A 20803-nucleotide genomic window follows, 5' to 3' on the forward strand; every position below is an offset into this window, starting at 1 on the left:
TAGATTGGAGATCATCACTGGATTTTTTTCGTTTTTACTTTTTGTGGTATTAATATAGTTCTGTTACGCACACCCAGCTGCACACTTAGCAGCATGTGCATCTCCTTTAGCACGGACACAGAGCACGGTGGCCAGGTGATTCTACCTTCCCTGTTTCCTGGCATCGTGGCTTGTCTGGACACTGTGTTGTAAAAAGCTGCCTCTGTATACCTAGGTCTCAATTATGCCCAAGTTAAGGTCAAAAGGAAAACCATGCTGGTTGCAGGATCGGGCCCTTAATTCTAACACACTGTCTATGTACAATCTTAGGCCTCATAGTACTGTGAAGAACAAATGCTCAGAGTTCTGGGCTGTGATCTGAAGTAATAACACTGGCCTGATACTTCAGCATAAAACTTAATACCACTGAATTGATGATCCCTGAGCCTCAGGGTTCTGGCTGTCAGAAGCCCTGGTTGTTTTTATTTCGCCAGAAACAAGAAAGGCATGGCGATAAGCAGACGGGTTGACAAAGTAAGGCTTTCTCTATCTTTTGGTATGGTTGTCAAATATAGACACCATACCTAAGAAAAGGCAGCATAAAATGGAGGAGGAGAAGAAAAAGCATAAAATGGAGGAGAGGACAAAGCTCTGAGCTGTAGAATTACAAAGGTAAAAAGACCAAGGCTATGAAAAAGGATAGTCACCCCAAAAAAAGTTAGAAATGTACACATAGAGCATGATCACATGTTACAGAAATTTATTCTTCAACACCCCTCACCGTTTATAGCATATTGAAATCTATAAATTAAAATTAGCTTTAAAGGCAAAACAACCATTAAAGATTCATTGCAAGATTATGTAGTACATGTATGTTTAACTAGTTTATATCACAAAATTTATATTTTCAGTTCCCCCACCCCGCCTCTCAGCCTGACTTTTTTTCTCTCTTTTTCCCTGCAAAAAGGACATGACATGGATTCAGACTGTCAGGTTGCTATCAGATTTTACTACTTGCGCATAGTATATACACATTTTAAAACCCTGTTCATTGCAATCTCCAAGAGGAAGCTAAACTGTATATTGCATAAAGAAATGATGAAGGAAATGCATTAATACTTGAACGTTAATAAATCAGGGAAACAAACTACCTTGCTCCATGCAGGCTAGTATTTTTTACAGCTTGCTCTTTGTAAGTCAAGACAAAATAATGCAACTGTTCAAAATGAAGGGGAATCACTTAGCGAGTCCAGAGGACTAATTCATAAAATTTGAGAGTGGCATCAGTATTTCTGAAAAGTCTCAGATTAGCAATTTTTCTTCCATGTATTGCTCTTCACAGAGGTAGAAGAGAGTAATTTGAGATGATACTCCAGCGTCAATTTTCTGCAGAATTATTACTGACTTCTAAGAGATTCATCCAGACATTAATGGAACATCCCTAGAACTTTTCTTTTAAGTCAGTATAGGGTCTTCTTTATTATAAAATGTATTTTGCTGAATAAAATGTTTGAAGCAGGTAAGAAAATTTCTCTCGTGTCATAGGCACAAAAATGCATAAATACTGTAAATAAAATACCACCTCAAACCAAGCTATTATGTGGATTATTTATTTGGAACTATTGCTATAGATAATCCTATCTGGTGAGAGCGCAGTACTTGTCACATATTTTAAAAAATACTTTATACTTCCCGAATTTTTTGGTATGTATTCATTTCAATAAATGCGTTGTTTGGCTACAGACAAGGACTGTTCAATAAAATATACTTTGTTTGCTCACAGATAGTTCTGATTAACAGTGAAGGGAATTAGCTTTTCAATTAAATATGTGAAAATTCTTGGCTTATTTCAGCAAGGTAAAACCTAGAGCAGCTGAATACATTTTTGTTCAGGTATTTCATATCTTTTATTCTGTTTAACCTGAAAAACATTTTTGCTGCTAGGTAGTATTTTTGGAATTAAGTTACATTAATTTATTAAAAAAGGGGAACGTATCTATTTACCTTTTGGTCAGCTTTATTCAGACTTGGTTTTAGCTTCTATTTGTTAAAACTTGAAGTCTTCCAATTTTCCCCCCATACATGAAAAAAGCTACATATTTTTAGGCTGTAAACAAAAATTAAAAAAGCAGAGCTTTCACATTTGAATTATACATTTTCAAGCTATTAATATTTCAGTCCTTATTTAAGTACTCAAAAATAAAGGCAACCAGAGAAGTATCACTTGTTTAAAACATCATTGTTCCTCTAACAATTCAGGAAAATCTTACACATTATAAAAGTTCCTTTTCCCCTTTATGTCACTAAAACATAAGTCAGGTCAAAACTCTAAAAAAAATATTTTAATTTTTTTTTCCTTTTCGAATAAAAATAAAAAAACCCAAAACAAAACCATAGGGAGAATTTGCACACTTTATGTCCAAGATCACACAAAAAACTGAGTAATAAAAACATGTAAGGGTTTAGCCATGTGAGCAAGTGTCACTGTGATGTACTGGATAGTACATCGTCCAGGATAGCAGCTTTGTCTTTCTGTGTGTTTTAATGTATTTTAAAGTCCTTCTAATTAAGAGAAAGTCCTGTATCTACTAAATTTCCAGTCATTCTCTTTCTCTCACAGAGAAATCAAGCTATGTAGTTCATAATGTGTTGGCTCCTTCTTAAGATAAAACTCTAGTGTATTTGGCTGAATTCGTGGAGATTTACAAATGAGGCCTACAAATAAAAGATGCTGCCTTTAATGTCGGGTGGAGAAATACAAAGATTCCTGCTGCTTTAGTGGAACTACTACTGTAATTCCATATCTAGTCCTGTGTCACAGATGAACATAGTTTGTTATACCCACAAAAAAAGTGCTAGGAAATGCTTTTTAGCTATTATATTGGTATTCTCTCTTTGCAAGCAGCATTTATGGGTAGTAGTATTTAAATGGAAATAGTTGCTACTTTTCAAATGATCTTTACATTTAGCCTTATTTTTTTAGATTTATTGCCAAATGTCTTATCTGCATGTGCTTTTAAACAATAAACCAAACACATTTGAAATTTGTCGCTGTTTTAAGCAAGTCTTTTTACAGGTTTATACACTCCATGCTTAAGATTGTAGCCTTGCTGGTGGAAGCCTGTAAGGAGGATATTATGCTCGATTGTCAAGAAGCATTCACAGTCTGTCACATTAGTGCTACAGATGTGTATAGAAGAGTAATTATTATAAGCTGACATTCAGCAAATGTAAGCAAAAATAGAAAAACCTCAAAGGAAAATTAAACTGTGTGTTTTGCATACTATTTGTCTCCAGATGTTTAATGTCCGGACACTAAAATGTTATTTAGCATAGCACCTAATTGGTAAAATAATTTTGTATTCATAACAAATAGAAATGTGATTTTCTTAGGTCTGCACTTAGCTTGTTATCAAGGTAGATAAATACAGAAATACAAACAACAAGTTATCAGTAATCCACTTATTTAAAGAGATGTACGGTATAACATTTTTAATTCTCTTTTTACAGTTCAGTAGTACCAAGCAGCAAAAGTACCTAAATCTTCTAACTTAGTATGCAGTTTTCATAAAAAAAACCCCAGACTAGTTGGAACAGATATTACAGCAAGAATGAGCACTACGTGGCATTTCTTTGCTTGAATTAATCCTGCTGTTTCATGACCACGTTTGATTCTGGTCATAAAGCAAGGCTTGCATGCCAAAATGATAGATGCCTTAAAAGAAGCTTTGATAAATAAGATCCTGCAGACCTTGGCGTTCACAGTTCCCTTTTGGCAATAGTGAGGAATGGCTGAGTAATAGTTGGGAAACAGACTTATTTAAGATGGTTTATTGCATCTAAAGATATTAGGGTGTGATCTGGAGCTAGTGTAAATCAGCATATCTGCCTTCAACTTACTTATATTGCTTTGTGTCAGCAGAGAATCTGGCCCCTATCCATTATCTAGAGGGAATATCAACTACTACAAAGCATACTTATCTAACCAAAAGCAAACGTCGTGTGCGTAGCTCATTGATGTTTCTTGTAACACTTATGTTAACCTTTATAATGTGATAAAAATCTGGCACAGTTACGTATGGTTGCAAATGATCTTGCTTAGATAATATCAACAATTATAAATTAGCATTTATCACTTCTAATACTGCTTCAAATTACATTGATAAAAACTTAACTTGATATTGATGAGAGGACTAGTAATTTAGGACCTTACCGGTGCTCTAATTAACTTTACTAGGAACGGAATTAGGCCTCTTCTCTGAAGCAGATCTGCCTATCAAAGCTGTATGAAGTTGTGGTTTTGTTTTGGTTTTGGTTTTTTGTTTGGTTTTTTTTTAATATAGTGTCTTTTCTGTGTTCTCTTTTGGTGAATATATATCGTAGCTGGTGATGACCACATTTTAAAGATCCACTAGGTTAGACCCCTGGCTTTTACTTATAAAGAAACTGAGTGTTATTCCACTCAGTAAAATCATCAAGAGTGAATTCAGATGCAGGCATCTGCAGAGCCCAAGCTGAAAGTTTTTGTTGAAAAGACTGCCCTGTGAGACTCAGAATAACATGACAAACCCTGGCTCATTCGTTTGGCTCAATTAATGAGAGAGGAAGTTTCTAATTATCAGAATTTTGATCAGTAAAGGCTGGGTCTAAGTAATACCTCAACTAGTGTTTATAATGCTGCAACCATTAGACCTGTTTAGCAGCTGTTCCAGCAATATCTTACAGACAAACCAGAGCATTCATTGCTCTGCTTTTACACGTGCCGAATTGTCTGCATCATTTACATGACAAGTTTATTTCAGATTGTAGAAATAGTTTTGATTTTAAAAATACAGTTGTGGTTTCTGCACATTTTAAATGGCAAATGATATTATGGTCAATCTGAGAAAATTAAAACAAATTTTAGGGACCCTAAGGTTATTTTATTGGCAACATGACTGAAAACTACAAGTGTCCATGTACTGTCTGTTTCATGCAAGATTTATTTGTTGTGAGAGAAAACCCTGATGGTTGGTTAGTGAATTAGGTCAATAAGCAGTAGGATAGTGATAGGGGAGATTCTATTGCTCTTGGGGATTTAGGCTTCCTAGCACAACATTTAAATCAATAGGAATCATCAGCTACCCTAATCTGCCCATACCAAATAGCACTGGGCCTGAGGTAGTAGAGAAAAATTGGAAGAGACCCTAGGAAATTGCCCTTTTTTCCCCCCCCACCCCGAGATAATTGATGAAATGTGTTATGTAGATGCTTATAAAAATATTTCAGCTACTTGTACTGTATGTGCAATTTTATTAAAACTACAGTGTATTTCTGAAGGTAACACTAATAATGATCAGCATCACTTCTTACCATTCACTCATAGAACTCTCAAACTATTTTTTGCAAATGCATCAGTAGCTTGCCAAAATGTATACAAGAAAGAGGCACAAGGCAAGAAATTCCCGTTACAGTATAAACAAAATATTAAGGTTCTGGCTTGCAACTGCTGGTAGCATAAGACAGTGTTGATACAGTCAAAATGATAACAGAAAGAGTTAAAATTAAAAGCTATGTACGACCAATGTGAAGAAGTGTAAGAAGCCTATATTTTGTGGGAAAAGTGATTGCTTCTTCAGTAATATTTCAAATTGCAGATGTTACAAACCCAGAACTATTGCAGCAATGAGATTCAAAGGTAAATCTACATGGGTTTCACTTCCTACATTTTCACTAAGTACACAGGAATTTGGGGTGAATATATACTGCCATAGCAGCGCTTAGAAAGCTGGGAAACAATGTTCTTCTAAAAGAATTTTCTTGATCTATTAGTAGCAGTCAAATATAATTTAATTTTGGTCAATTTGCTATGTTAAATCCTGAATAATATTTGATATACAGGTGATAACAATTTTAGACAATGTATTATTAACAGTGTATCACTGAAAAGAACTCTTACTGCTTCTTGCCGCCTTCTTATTATAAAACATAAATGCACCCATTCTTTGTTTAAATGGTTATATTTATTAAAAGGATCATTTCAGACAAAAGAATTTATGTTAGACCACCATTCAAAATAAGCGTTAGATGTTCCACTTCATCTCCACTGTATGCTCACATAGGAACATGATAACCTCACAGAGCTACATCAGCCTGTAAGAGGCATTCACTGACAGCATCATTCTAGTTTTGTCAGCCAGGAAGCCTGCTTGCAGCACCTACACAGGATGTGTATTTGTTCAGTCAAATGTTGTTGCCATTATACCATTTCTTACAGTGATAAAGTTCCATTGAGGCCAATTAGGAACTACTAGAGTGGAGAGTGAGCAACAAATTTCAAAATTTGATCCATCATTTCTTGGCTGTCGAACCCCATGCCCATCTGTTCACATGGCAAACAGCCCACTTGCAAGTCAGCTGGACCCTAAGAAATGAGTGACAGGCAGGAACAGTTTAGTTAGTCTGAGTAACAATGCAAACAATTTTTTTCCTGCAGGAAGCGTGGTCCGATATCTAGGAGAGCTGGACAGCATTTGCCTCCTCTCATTTAATTATATTTTTTGACACATACATTGTAAGAAATGGTTGAGTGAAGGAGGAAAGAAAATCAGGGGCTTACTGGTACTGGTTGCTGCCAAAAAGGCAGGTTGTATTGGAACAGGTGCTTTGAAAATCTCTGAAAGCCAGCTGAAAGGTGTCAAAATGTGCATAACATGAACCAACAGTTCACAGACATTTTGTGTGAATTTGGTCTTGTGGCAGGAAAGTTCAGAAGGAATCCTCGGCAGAAAGTATCCGCCTTAGGAACAGCCAGCCAGCTTAACAGGCATACCCTTGTCTGCTCAGGCACAGCATGCGTGATGCTCTCATGCAGGAGGGAAGACAAAGGGAAAAAAGAAAAAGGTTCCTTTGTTACATTTATATTCTTCATTATCCTGAAATTGTCAAATCAGGGAAAAAACATACGATAATCTGTTCCTAAAATATATTCATCTGATCATTTAGCCTAAAAATAAAAGTAGATGAGTTGAAACTCCGTAAGCTGTATTTGGCTGAGTGATTAACTGCAGAGTCTGCGCAGGTAAAAGAAAGAAGAATGCGTGATCCTTTTTATAGTACCGGTCAAACTGATGCCTGTGAGCCACACTTGTCCCTTGACCTTGTTAAATGTGGCCCACGTGTTGGAGGGAGCACAAGAAACTTTTCTGACACATTCCCTTCCCACATGTTTTTCCTACAGTGTGCTACTGTAGATAGTTCTAAAACACATGGGAGTACAAGTGGCTTCCCCATGTGTATTTAAAACCTAACAGAGCTACAGCAGTCAAAACCACATGGCGATAGAAAAGGAGCATCAGGGAAAAAAAATGCTTTTCCACTATTTGTGCTCATGTTCTTCATGTGCTCAGGGAACACATGGGAGAGCAAGAGCAAGACAAAAAAGACAAGGCAGAGCAAGAGAAGAAAGGAAGAGGAAGAAAGAAGCGGGCAGAAGCAAAGAAAAAGGAACAAAGCTAGATGGCATTGAAAAGAAAAAGCAGAAAAGACAAGTGAGAAAGGAGAAGGCATTGCAAGGACAGGGCAGGAACTGACAAGGAAAAAATCAGAGAGAAAATTATTTCACTGCTTGAAAGGATAAACTGAGTAAGCCTGCCTGTGCTTTTCATTTCAGCTTTACAGCTCGTGTGCGTGTTTCAACAACTGTAGGAAGAGGCATCTTTTGCACATTCCCCGATGTCATCCCTCCTTTCGTTTTGTCTCCACATACTGCATCTTTGTTTCTGCTTCTGCTCTCTGTCTCATTCTGTCTCCTGCTTCCCCCTCCCCTTTTTCTCTTCTCTGCCTCTCACAGGCAATGAATGAGACGTAGCATATCATTGTATTAGCGGGGCCATTTTTTTCCCAAACTTGCCTTAAAAATGGAATGCCAGTGAGTATCTTATTATTCTTTCAACCTTCCCCCCCCCCCCCCCCCCAGAAGACTTAGTTGAGACAGCCTGAAGCCATCAACATAAACCTAAGTGAGCATATGGGTGAAATGTGACTTTTGCCTCATGCTAGTCATGGGATATGGTCATAGTCCTGATTTCAAGGAGCTTTACAAGAACTTAGTGCTGAGAAAGTTTTCACTGTAGTTGGTGAAGTCCAAGAGGAACAAATAAACATCCTCCCGTTTTCCTCTCTCACACTCGTGGACACAGCCTGCACCCAGAGCCTCTCCCTCCTCTGTCCTTCCCCAGGTGCGCTGCTCTCCGTGTGCACCACTTACCCAGTAAGCTGTTGTTGGAAAGGTGGTTTTGTATGTTGCAGAGCAAATCTGAGCACACTCACAGGAATATACAAATATTACATTATGTAATATTATCCATTTGGTGTAATTTGGATTGGAATGAAAAATAAATAGCTTTGAACACAATTTTTATTGTATTATCATTTGATAGGCTTTTGTTTGTCTCAGATTTTTTTCCTTGATTTGGGGATGATGATAATACTGAGTTTCGGTATTGCATTTAGATTTATGATTTTCATCTTTTAAGCAAACGAAGATTCTTAAAATACATATGTACTCTGCTTTTGCTCTTGCTTTCTTTTGGTTCTAAGTCTCATGCTCTATTTTTCTTTTTCCTGTTGTTGACCCTTTTTAGTAGGGTGCCAGGATCTCAAGATTTCCAAAGCCAGGAGCTCGGGAGGACGAACAGCTTTCAGGAAACGGTCAACAGCTCTCAGGGTGCAATTCTAAAGGTCATTTGTTATCACATCTGTTCCTGTCAAGGCATCCTCTCTCAGGCAAAGCCCATCTGAGAGGCTGGAAACCCTGGGAGGTTCTATGGTAGGATTTTCTCTCACATGCTGTATGAGACTGAAAAGAGCACATTCATCTGTGGAGTTCTCCCAGCGTTAGGGAAAGTGTCAGAAACTTTTTCCCTCTGCCCTGTTTCACTGCGACCTTCATTTCCCAGCCAGTGGCTGGACTCTTAAGCGCAAACCCCACCACCCAGTTAATATTAAGATTGATTTCCCCTGCATCTCTTGGGGAAGAGTAAATCTGGAGACCATAATTTGGTAGAAAGTCCAAGATTTCTTGACTGTGGCTATGAAGAATAGGAGTCAGAGGAGAAAGGAAGAATGCTGGGATTAGTTTTGCTAGTGTTGGAACTTCCCAATGCTGAAAACTGTTCACATCATGGAAGTTATGGAGCTGATGAGGCTGGGCAAGTCATGCCTCTCAGGCTTGAAGGTAGAGTCCTGCTTTGTGCTTCCCACCATCCACCCACACCCCTAGGATCACCATGCCGCATTCTACTGGAAAAATGACAAAAGGATTTTGCATATAGAAATGAAGTCAAGCATGCATTTTATGGCAGTAATCTAATTATTTACATTGATATAGTAGCGTTACATTACAATTCTCTGGGGGAAAAAAAAGGGCAGAATTTAGAATATCCCATTCTCGACCCAAAAGGGTGTTATCTAGTCCAGTTTTTAAACAGTCTGTGAGTATAGTAAAATACCTGATTAACTTAAGAAGAGTCGTTTTATCAGGTAGATAATATGTATTTTAAAATGTAAGCACATACCACAGTACTTGTTCACTTAATACATCATTTACAGGACAACGTATTATACTAATATTATGGGCCAAAGTATCTCCTAGCACAAGCTGGGAGATACTTTGGTAAAGGTAAAGCCCTTTTTGGGGCTTTACCCAAACAGGTAAAGCCCTGTTGGGATCTACATAGCTGTGCCAATTACAGCAGTGAATAACAGTTTTGTTTTGTTTTTTTTAATACTTAATGGATAGACAAATTAACTAAACTATGACGTGTCTCTGTTCGTATTTTGGAAAAGAAATTGTTTATGTAACTTAAAGAAAGTGAAGATATAGTAGCCGAAAGCATAAACCATTTTTAAGCATAAATGAATTCAGATTCTTTACACATTCTAAGATTTCACTTAATTTTTAACATATATATTGCTCTACAAAGGCAAAAAAGTGGTATTTTGTGGAAGAGGCTTTTGTCCTTGTCTACAGAGAAGAGGTGTTTCAGAACTGTTCCACATTGTATTTTACATGGCAGACAGAGGATAAAACCCGGTGAATTCTGCATCTGTCACTATTCTGCATCTGTCACTCAAAGAAAATTCCCCTTTCCCTTTTTAGGAAAGTTGCCTAAGGATGATGGGATATGGCTGATAACAATAATCCATATTTAGGCAACCAGAAGATTGTGACAACATTAGCCAGAGTAAGGGAATGCAGACTTAAAATCAAAACATCTGTTATGGTAACTTTAACTTACCCTACTATTCCTAGATGCTGCAGTGTCATAACTTACATTCCTGCATTGTCTTGCCATAAAAATATACATCTAGCCTTGAAACTCAGCACTAACTTTAAATTAATTTGCTTTAAACTTCATATCATAAAATTAATATTAATGAGGCGTAGCACTTCATCCTTGTATTGGGTTTGCATGGCAAGGTTTTGGTAGCAGCGGGGCTACAGGGGTGGCTTCTGCGAGAAGCTGCCAGAAACTTTCGTTATGTCTGATGGAGCCAACACCAGCCGGCTCCAAGATGCACCTGCTGCTGGCCAAGGCCAAGCCCATCAGCGATAGTGGTAGTGCCTCTGGGATAACATAGTTAAGATGGGAAAAATAAAACTGCACAACTGCAGCCGGAGAGAGGAGTGAGAACATGTGAGAGGAACAGCTCTGCAGACACCCAGGTCAGTGCAGAAGGAGGGGAGGAGGTGCTCCAGGCACCGGAGCAGAGATTCCCCTGCAGCCTGTGGTAAAGACTGTGTTGAGGCAGGCTGTCCTGCAGCCCATGGAGATCCATGGTGGAGCAGATCTCCACCTGCAGCCCGGGGAGGACCCCGCACCGGAGCAGGTGAGTGCCAAAGGAGGCTCTGACCCCATGAGAAGCCTGTGCTGGAGCAGGTTTGCTGCAGGACTTGTGACCTCACAGAGGACCCATGCTGGCGCAGCCTGTTGCTGAGGGACTGCACCTGTGGAAAGGACCCATGCGGGAGGCAGACACAACGTGTGAGGCACTGACCGCACCCCCATTCCCCATCCCCTGCGTCTCTGTGAGGGAGGAGGTAGAGAATTTGTGAGTAAAGTTGAGCCCGGGAAGAAGGGAGGGGTGGGGGGAAGGTGTTTTTAAGATTTAGGTTTATTTCTCATTACCCTACTCTGATGTGATCGGTAATAAATTAAATTCTATTTTTACCACAGGTCTGTTTTGCCCATGATGGTAATTGCCGAGTGATCTCTCCCTGTCCTTACCTCAACACATGAGCTTTCAGTTATATTTTCTCTCCCCTGTCCATTTGAGGAGCGGCAGTGATAGAGCAGCTTTGGTGGGCACCTGGCATCCAGCCAGGGTCAACCTCCACAATCCTTAGACACTAATAGTACAAGTAAGTGATCTTCTACTTGATAGATTGCAAAATGTGTTGTATTTTATCCCTGATTATGAGAATAATTTGATTTGCCTCAGCATAGCTATTAAATAGTTACAGAGAGATTGATTGTAGTGGTATGAAAGATTTCACCATTAATATTTCTATGAAAGAGATTCAGAACATAAACAGATTTCATGGCTGTTCTTAACCGGAATATCTGAATATATACCCTTCCTTCCCTACAACCCAGGCACATCAGCTTGCCATGGAAATTTCTGTCAAAATAGAGATTCCTTTGATTTTCCAGTGCTTCATATCACAACATGTTGCTGTATCATCAACACTATAGCAGTGAGGACATGGTTGCATAAATCATAGGAGACAAATGCCCAGAATAAAATACTATAATGAATAAAAAGAGGTGTGATACATGATGACTCTGGTGCTGCTGTGTGATAGATCTCAGTCAGAAGATTTCATTCTGTTAATTTCAGGGAGGATCAGTCCCATCACGTGCGGTAGGAAATGTTGATATTAATTCTGGTTCTGCCCTCTTTCTACCAGTCAGTCTTCAAATTATGGGCAAGACCCAGTGCTGGTAAACTCCAGCTGCTGTGTAGCTTGAATTTGGGAGTGTATGCGGAGTCTGTGCTTGGGCTGCCAAATCACATTGTACATCCTCTGTTCATTCACTGTGCCTGCTAGAATAACTTGTTATGATACTGGACTTCCAAAGAATATATTAACTTCCTGACTCTCTATAGAAATACCATACAGCTGGTTCAAATAAACATTCCAGGCCAGTGCATTTTTCATCTTGGAAAAAAAAAAACCAAACCAGCAATCCCAAAGAAGTTTTGTATTTATTCAGTGCTTACTGTCATTGCCTTTGACACCAAGCCCAAAATTAATAGTTTAAAAAATTGGAGTTACTCTCTAGGCCTTTGCATTGATTCTCTTTCGTTGTTCTTAATTTATTTTGTTGACCACTGCAGTCAAAAAGAGAGGAAAAACTGCTCATGGCATTAATTTTCTTGAGTTATTGCACTGTTCTGTCTCACTAGAAGTTTATTGTTGTTTTTATACTTCGAATAAAATGTAACTGTTTTTATCTGAAGCAGAATCTGTATAAAGAATTCAAGTTGCTCTTGAATTTACCTTACTATTCTAAAATTTCACTGGCATTGATACAAAACCATGAGTAGGTAAGTAAGTTATCCCCATTGAACGTTTGCATGCTATTAAAAATATGTTACTTTGTTTCTTTAATGATTTCATTGTCAGTTCGTTTATTAATATTGCTGAAACAGTATGAGTGAGAACCTTAGGAAAAATCATAACGTAAATATGGATATTTTGGCTGTATAAGGGCTGAAGTTTTCGTTATATTTGATCACAAGTTTTGTAGTTATATTACTGTAGGTGCACTGAGTTTTGGCTTCAGAAAGGGTACACATGATTAAATAAAGATTTTGCTCCAAATATTGCTTTCATTGGTAACATACTATTTCCCACCAGAGATGTATCACAGGGTGCAGGTCTTCCATTTCTATGTCATACTGCCATTTAGAAAGTAATTTCCTAATGAAAATTCTTAGATGTGCCAGGTTTCTGAGTTGGATTCTTGTACTCTGAGCTGTAATTATGGAAAAACTTATGGATGGAATTATGGAAATTATGGAAAAGATTGTGCATGTCCGTACTTTTCTGAGTTTTTTTTAATTCTTTGGGCTAATTATGAAGAAAGTGATATTTCCAGTAAGTTGTGGAACAATCAGAATTAGCCAAATACATAAGATACCTGTTTTTAAGTAGTTTTTCAAAGCTGGACACCAAGTTTTGATCTCTCATCCAACTGTGAGTGATGTAAATAGGAATGTGTCCCTGATTTCACTGGGAGTACGAGTAAGTGGTAGTTTTTCATTCTTATATCACACATGAAGAAGGCAATTGCGTATGCAAGACTTACAGTGGTGTCAGATCTACATTTTTATATGTTTTGTTACAGTCTGTGAATAACTGGACTGTATGGATGTAAATCTGTCTTTGATTAAGATAGATTATTCTGTTGTCCTAAGATTATTTTACATAAAGAGAGCTATCACTGGCAAGTACAGAATCATTCTGATTTATAGTACTTTGTGAGAAATATACACATCTGTGAAAAAAGCTAACTTATGGCTGGAATTAAGGGGTAGACACAGGTTCTTTTTACTCTGCTTTTGCATTAAGGAAAACTATTTGGCCTGTTACTGGTTGAAATAGTCAAGGAAATTTGCTTTTATCAGAGATCTATTCTTCATAATTTACAGATAAGGTAAATCAATCCATAGTTTTACGACTGGAAGTGAGGGAGCATTGTAAAACTGTGGTATTAGGCAAAATACATGAGAACATTCTGAACCCCCAAATGCTATATTAAGGTCACACACGTTTTAAATTAGGAGCCTCTGTTCTCACTCATAAATGTCTCAAACTTTCAACTACTGATCCGAAACTTTTGGTGGTTGAATATTGTAACAGTAGCCACTGGAATTAGTAGATACTGACCCTTGTGCCATATGACAAGGCATATATAACTGCTTGTGACCCTGACCGGGTTCATGTGACTGGAGCGGAGAAATGGAGGTTAGCCTCTCACTAGAGCTTCTGCACACTAGGATTTCATTATAAAGGTAAAACTGACTGTTTTTTTAATTAGTCTATCAATGCAAAATACACTCACACAAAGAATAATATTCAATTTAAATCATTTTCCCCCATCCACATGGCACCTATCATACTGTGTTCATAAGCATGAGGAAAGCAAGACATAGCTTAGTCTCACTGCCTTCAACTTTGTGGTTGTTACCAGTGAATGCCTGAAGATTAATTTGTATTTTATGTTTTCAGCTTAGATTTTTTAAAATTATTTTTTGTATTGTTTCTTTGTTGTTTTTCTTTTGTTCTTGCTATCTGCAAGACATGTAACGTGACAAGCACTGAGCGTTTATTTATGTGAAGCATACAAGGAAATGGAGAGTTATAAATACGTATGTCTGGTGATAATATGTAACTATGACAAAGATACTCCTGCCTATATTTTTGGAAGTCACCATACAAAGCCATGGTTTATCCAAATAATGGTAAAAATAATATTCTAAAAACATACCACTTACATAAATACTAAAAAATACAAACACGTGTTCTCAGTCCCAGATAGAAAAGCTTCTCTTTACAACATCTGGAGACAGATGTCCCTGTGTCTCTCTATCCCCCAAGTTCCATTTTCTGCTAAGGTCTTTTAAATGTGAGGGAGGATAGAGTTTCGCAACAGTTTATTGCTAGATTTACAATGCTGGCGACAAAGTCATTCTTAAAAAATGGGATAGACTTCTCCCAGGAATTGATCTCTGGTTGGGTTAACGGATTATATGGGCCAGACTGTGTCTGTGGCTAGCCCTTACACATTAATGCTGCTGCAAATACATGTGAGATCTGGCCTCATAGGAAACTGCTCTGGGAGCCCAGCACCCCTACCCACTGCAATAGAGCAAGAATAAGACAGGGTTGGGCTTATGCCTCTGTGCTGATACAAAAGTAGGAAAATATATTATTTTAAACAGTCTCCAGAAGACCTGTGCAAAGGCAGAAATAGTGGCTGAATCGGTTTGGTGCATTAAATGAGTGGGTTTTTTTGTCCTTGCTGAGTACAATAAGATCACTGTGTCCCACAGTCTTTATCATACCACCTAACTGGTTTGCGAAACCTTGCTGCCGCAGGCAGCTTGATCTTGCTGCCAGTGGCACGGGTGGCACCCCCCTTTCCTTTTTCTCTGCAGCAGAAGCAGGATTGGGCTGCCCAGTGCCTGCAGCATGAAAATTTGGCGGCTCCTCAGCGTCGCCCCGGGTGTACGGTGATTTTTCACTCTTCTTTGTTTCAAAGAGCTGCATTGAGGGCTGCTCCACAGCAGCAAAACTAAAGGAGCACAGAGTATGAGAAAAGCAAACAAAAACTTTACAAATTCACTTTTGAAAATTAAATCCTTTTTACAAGGTTGTGAGATTACAGCTATTAATTTTGGCATGTCTTTTTGTTTGATAATTGCCTTTGAAGTGGCTCTGGCCTTAGGTCAGGGTAACTTCATTTTGCGTTACCTGGCGACGGCCAGGTTTCGCTTACGCATAAATTGATAAATTTTTGTAACAAAGATACAAAGAAATGGTATTGCACAGATGTAGTGTGTACACATGAACATATATGTGCACGGAATATGTACTTTCATGTCACAAGCTGGTGGTTTTGGGCTGCAGCAGCAGCACTCAATGTGCCTCTTGGAGTCTGCAGGCAGCCGCTGCCACTTCCCCACCATGGCAGCCCGACACCTGCCTGTGCACTGGGGACTGTGATGGCAGGAGGGGGCTGCTGTGAGAGGCTGCTGCTCAGCGTGAGGGGCTGGTGAAGAAGAGGTGGGTGAGGATGGGGCTGTCCACCGCCGCTTCCTCTCAGAGGATCTCGAGGTGGAGAAGCCACTGCCACATGGTGGCTGTGAGGAGCGGAGGCCGCGGTGGTTCTCAGGTGGAGGCGGTACTTTGAGGAAAGAAGTGTAAGAAAACAGCCAGCGGAGCTGGAGAGCAGCTGGCCCGGAGGCAGGAGGTGGGTGCAAGGCAGGACAGGGCAGTGGTGGGATGCATGACGCTACATAGTGCCTGTGGAGAAGAGTGGGAAGGAGCACTGCTGCTATGGCAGCCATTGAGGTGGTTGGGGGCCATGGTGTGCTCGTGGGGCTGGCTGAAGGCAGGGTTCCTGGAAAGGGGTCGGGGTCTGGTGGGGTGGGTGCTGGTGGGCGCTGCAGGCTGCCCGGGGTGCGGTTTCCCTCAGGGGAGGCCCGTGGTGGTGGCCATCAGGGTATGCTCCCAGGCGGGGATGTTGTGGCCCTGCTGCCATGTCAGGATCAGCAGTTCTCCCGTGTGCAGGGCTCAGGTGTGGGGGGTTCAAATGTACCTTTTTATTAGCAAAGCAAAAAACTGTGAAATTCAAACCTTTTGCCATCCCTGCAGCTTAAGCAGTGTTATGGGTAATTATTTTAAAAACAATTACACAAGATGTTACCTTAGGCAAATCATATAAAATTAAGAGTACAGTGCCGTATCATCAAATTTCACGTAGGTAGGAAGTTTTAAAATCTGCAGCCTTCTGGAATTCCTGTGGTTCAGTGTTTGTTCACAATACATGTCAGGGGAAAACATATGGTAATCCCATGCAGAAATAAATGTGACTGAATCCTGTTTGCTTTCAAATAATTGCATTTATTTACATCAGTTTAACCTCCATTTAAAATGTCATGTATATCCCAGCTAGATTAATGCACGTAAAAAAACAAGCCTCTGTGGGAAGTGTTTCGAGTAAGCGATTTGTTTTGCTTGTAATTAATGGATTCCTACCTAAAGTATAAGTTGTAAATAAAAATAAACTAATGGTGAGTGGTAGTTTGCTGCTGTCGCTCAAATAGTGGACAGTTTGGTAATTACAGACCATCAAAGAACTGCTGCACTGCTAATTATTATATTTTAAGAATTTACCAGCCTTTCATCATTCAAAAGAAACTTGCATTGAAGAGTTTAAATATATGCTATAAATAAAATAAACCTATTAAGTGGTGTGATGGTTGGTATTTACAGCTCACATAGGAGAACGTCACCTTTCCTTGTTGCTTTGTCTGATACAGAATACCACATTGTGAAATAGGTCGCCAAATCTCATTTAGCCACGTGTAGTTGCATCTATACCGAGGGCTTCATTCTGCAAACGTGTGAGCAGCTTGACGAAGATAAGAAGCTTTTGAAGCAGAGTTGGAGAAAGTTATTTGAGTGTTTGTAAGGCTAGATCCAGAAAATGTCAAAAAGTCCGTGCACAGAAACCTTGTATGCAAACCTTTGAACTGAAAAGAAACGGTACCAGTGAGGAAGATGTTGGCAATAGTTGCATCTGCTCTCAGCTAAAAAGATGTATAATGTCTAACAATTTTTATATGTCTTATTTTTTATTTGAAATCCTTATGAATATGTTGATATGTATTTTCATTTTCAAAACTAAACAAGTCACTAGCCACAGAAGTATTTTTCGCAATTGTGATTCTCCATTTATTTAATATCGAAGCGAACAAAACACACATTTCCATGGTAATTTAAGTTAAAAACTGGATTTAGGATGGAAATTATGTTATATATGTCTATTCCTTTTCCTCATAGAGGTAAATCTACATTTAATACATCCTAGGCTGTGATCTTTGTATTGCCTACAATTAACATAATATTGAAAAAGGTGTTTATGTACACAGTGGTGCTGGAGATCATGAACTTTTTGTCTTGAGAGGAGAGCAGGTACATGCAGTGTAGAGCTGATAGTAATACGTTTTCATCAGAAGTACTGCAGAGCTCTTGGACCTTGACAGGACTTTGGATTCAGCATTGCTGTGTTCATCTGCCTATAAACAGATATCTGTACAGATAGCAGACATATTGTCTCCAGTAAGGAGGCATCCACTACCAATTTGATCTATATAGTTTGTCTACCCGTTTATCTTGGTTTTATACCAGAATAAAAGAGTAGTCCTGAAACTCTCATTCAGAATATTGACACAAGATTGCATTATTCATCTGAGTAAGATTTCCAGGAAGGGGTTATAAACCTCTGTAAATACAACACTGAAATTGTAAATAGTATAAAACAAATGCTAAATATTGTACTCTTCAGTAATTTTCATTGAGCCAGACTCTAATAATCATTAAGGCATGTAAAAAATATAGAGATATATGGTTTATATGAAAGGTCAGCCGCAGGCCATGGTTATTTTTAATTCATTGAATTGTTTTCAGCAGGCATATCTGTATGTAGCATAATCTCTTGCCCATTTTCAGCAAAACATCCCTAAATTCATCATACATGAAAACAGAGCTGGAGGAAGAGGAAATGAACAATTTTCCAATTTATGCAATTTAAGAGAAATATGGGGGGTCTTTAATGATCATTGGCTGTATGAAATACACATTATCTGTACCTTTCAAGCTGCAAAAGCCTGTGGAAGATGGCAGAAATGCTGTTTTTAAAGGGTTCTGTAGTCTTGTGAGACTAGTTTTATTATGAATCTGCTTATGCGTCATTGAACTGGATATTATGTTTTGTAAAGGCCTATAAACATAATTTTTTGTTGTTAATACCATAATTCATTTCGACATGTTTTAGCCTGATGGTTTTGGGCATAATATTTTCAGAGGCTTTAAAAAATCCTAAGTTAAGACCAAATAAAATAATTTCAGAAAACGAGCTATTTTAAGGTTGCTTGACAATTAAATTGGGAATTCACTGATTTTAATAGTTCAATTGTGTTGATTATCTTTTTAAAAAAAGATTGAAAATTTCCAGGTGCATTGACAGACTTATGCACACCTGTTTTGGGGGATTTTGGGCGGTTTGTTTGTTTGCTTGTTTTAATAAACCACAAAAAAGAAAAATCTGAGAATCTTGAAATACCAGTTTCATGGGTACATAAGGAAAGCAATTGTTAAATGGCTCAGAGTGTTAGCAGAATTTGTTAAAGCTAGTTAATATAATAACAAGACTAGAAAGGGCTATAAGACTTAAAAATATGCTTAAAAATATGCTGTACACAATCTAAGACAGTATTTAGTATTTACACCTAAGTGTAAATACTAAATATGGTTTTCATATTTAGTATTTACACTTAGGTAGTTATTTGTGGAAACTGAGCAGATGTACAGTGTATTAACATATAGTGTGAAAAACAATAAAAAAGCTAATGATACCACAATTACTGCTTGCTGTATGAAAACCTGAAAATACTGGATTGTGTTCTATTGAAAAATACATAGTTGTAACATGTCATAATGCAGCATGATTGTGGGTCTCTTCAGCAGCAACTGGGACATGTTGCAGTGCGTATTTATTAATATACCATATTTTTTTAGAGCAGAATTTTATATATGTATAATAATTATTCAGAGGTAGTAAATAATTGCAACATGAACTTGAGGAAATCTAAAAAGGCTTTTATGTAATGAAAGAAAAGCGAGAAAGGAGAAGAGAAAAGGAATAATTTTAGTCCTTTCAGGCCTAGAGGGTTCCTGGGCAGGTGAAATGATGAGATTTTACACGTTGTCTGACTGCTCTTGGTCTTATTATTAGGGCCCTGCTTCACAGCCTCAAGGAGCAGGAGGAGGACTTTGGTATTGTCAGAATATGCTGCTGTGCACAGCCTGTATTTCCTTTTCCTGGGAGGATTATGCTGTGTGTGAGTGGCAGCATTCTGCGTAGCAGCAGAGATGTCTGAATGGAAGATCCCTTCCCCCAGGGGTAGCTCACCTCAGTAAATGTTCTGGTCACTTGAGCCAGGGGCATTTTGACCAAAATGTATTAAACTTTGGAGACGTGACATCTTCTGTTCCTATTTATTACGCATGGCATGTGATTCTTTATTTGGGGGCAAGTTGCTCTTATTTTGTTCACAGTTAGTGAACTGTATGCATGTGGAAAGGGAGAGAGATTTAGCTTCTGTATTTCTTTGTAATAACTTATAATATAGTCTAATAATAATAGTTAATAATAAAGTCCCTCTGAAGGTAAATGACGAAACAGGATTGTGGCTCCTTATAACACCCTTACTCTCTCTTACATTTTATGGCCCAGCTTAGCTGTATTAAATGTCCAAACAGCACTCTTCGTACACTGTATTCACTTTCAGACATGCATCATGCTTTTGTTTCACCTTTGATTTCCTTGGCACATGATGCTATAGGGAATTAAGATACAGTGCAGTCATCTGTCCAGTTTCCATCCTATAGCCATATTGTATATTAAACTCTCATGCCCCACAGTGTTCTGCAGGAGATTATCCAAGAAATGATAAATCCTCGGTAGGAGCCATCAAAGCATCATTGCCAGTTTGTAGCCGTGAAAAAGACCCTCACATCTCTTTCACTGTCACTGCATTATTGATTAGCTTGCAAAATACTGAAGCTGTATTGATTGCAAATATTTAGGGATGAAAAAGGAAACATTGTCCTTGAAAGTATTTGCAGTCCTCATTTTTGTTAAAGAGATCTTCTCTTGTATTTATCTGGCTATCTTCTACCTATTATATGCTGCAGGCTGATGTGTTCATCTGGGCCTATCAGCAAGATGGGCAAATGGCTGCCTCACCCTGCTGGGGCTGGTAGTCACCAAAAACCTGAAAGAGGCAAATGAAGGAGAGTGCTTAGATAAAGATTGCTTGTTTGGTTTTACACACACACGCATTTTGCCAGAAACTATAGGAAGCAAACCCCATTTCCTATTTGTCTATGTTTTAATTAATTTGTGTTTTAAAATTATCTTAATGATCCAGGCAATCTAGGCCATGAAGTCTGAAACAGTCCTGCCTAAAATAGCACATTACT

This window comes from Strigops habroptila, chromosome 1 (genome assembly GCF_004027225.2).
Source record: "Strigops habroptila isolate Jane chromosome 1, bStrHab1.2.pri, whole genome shotgun sequence".
NCBI lineage: Eukaryota > Metazoa > Chordata > Aves > Psittaciformes > Psittacidae > Strigops > Strigops habroptila.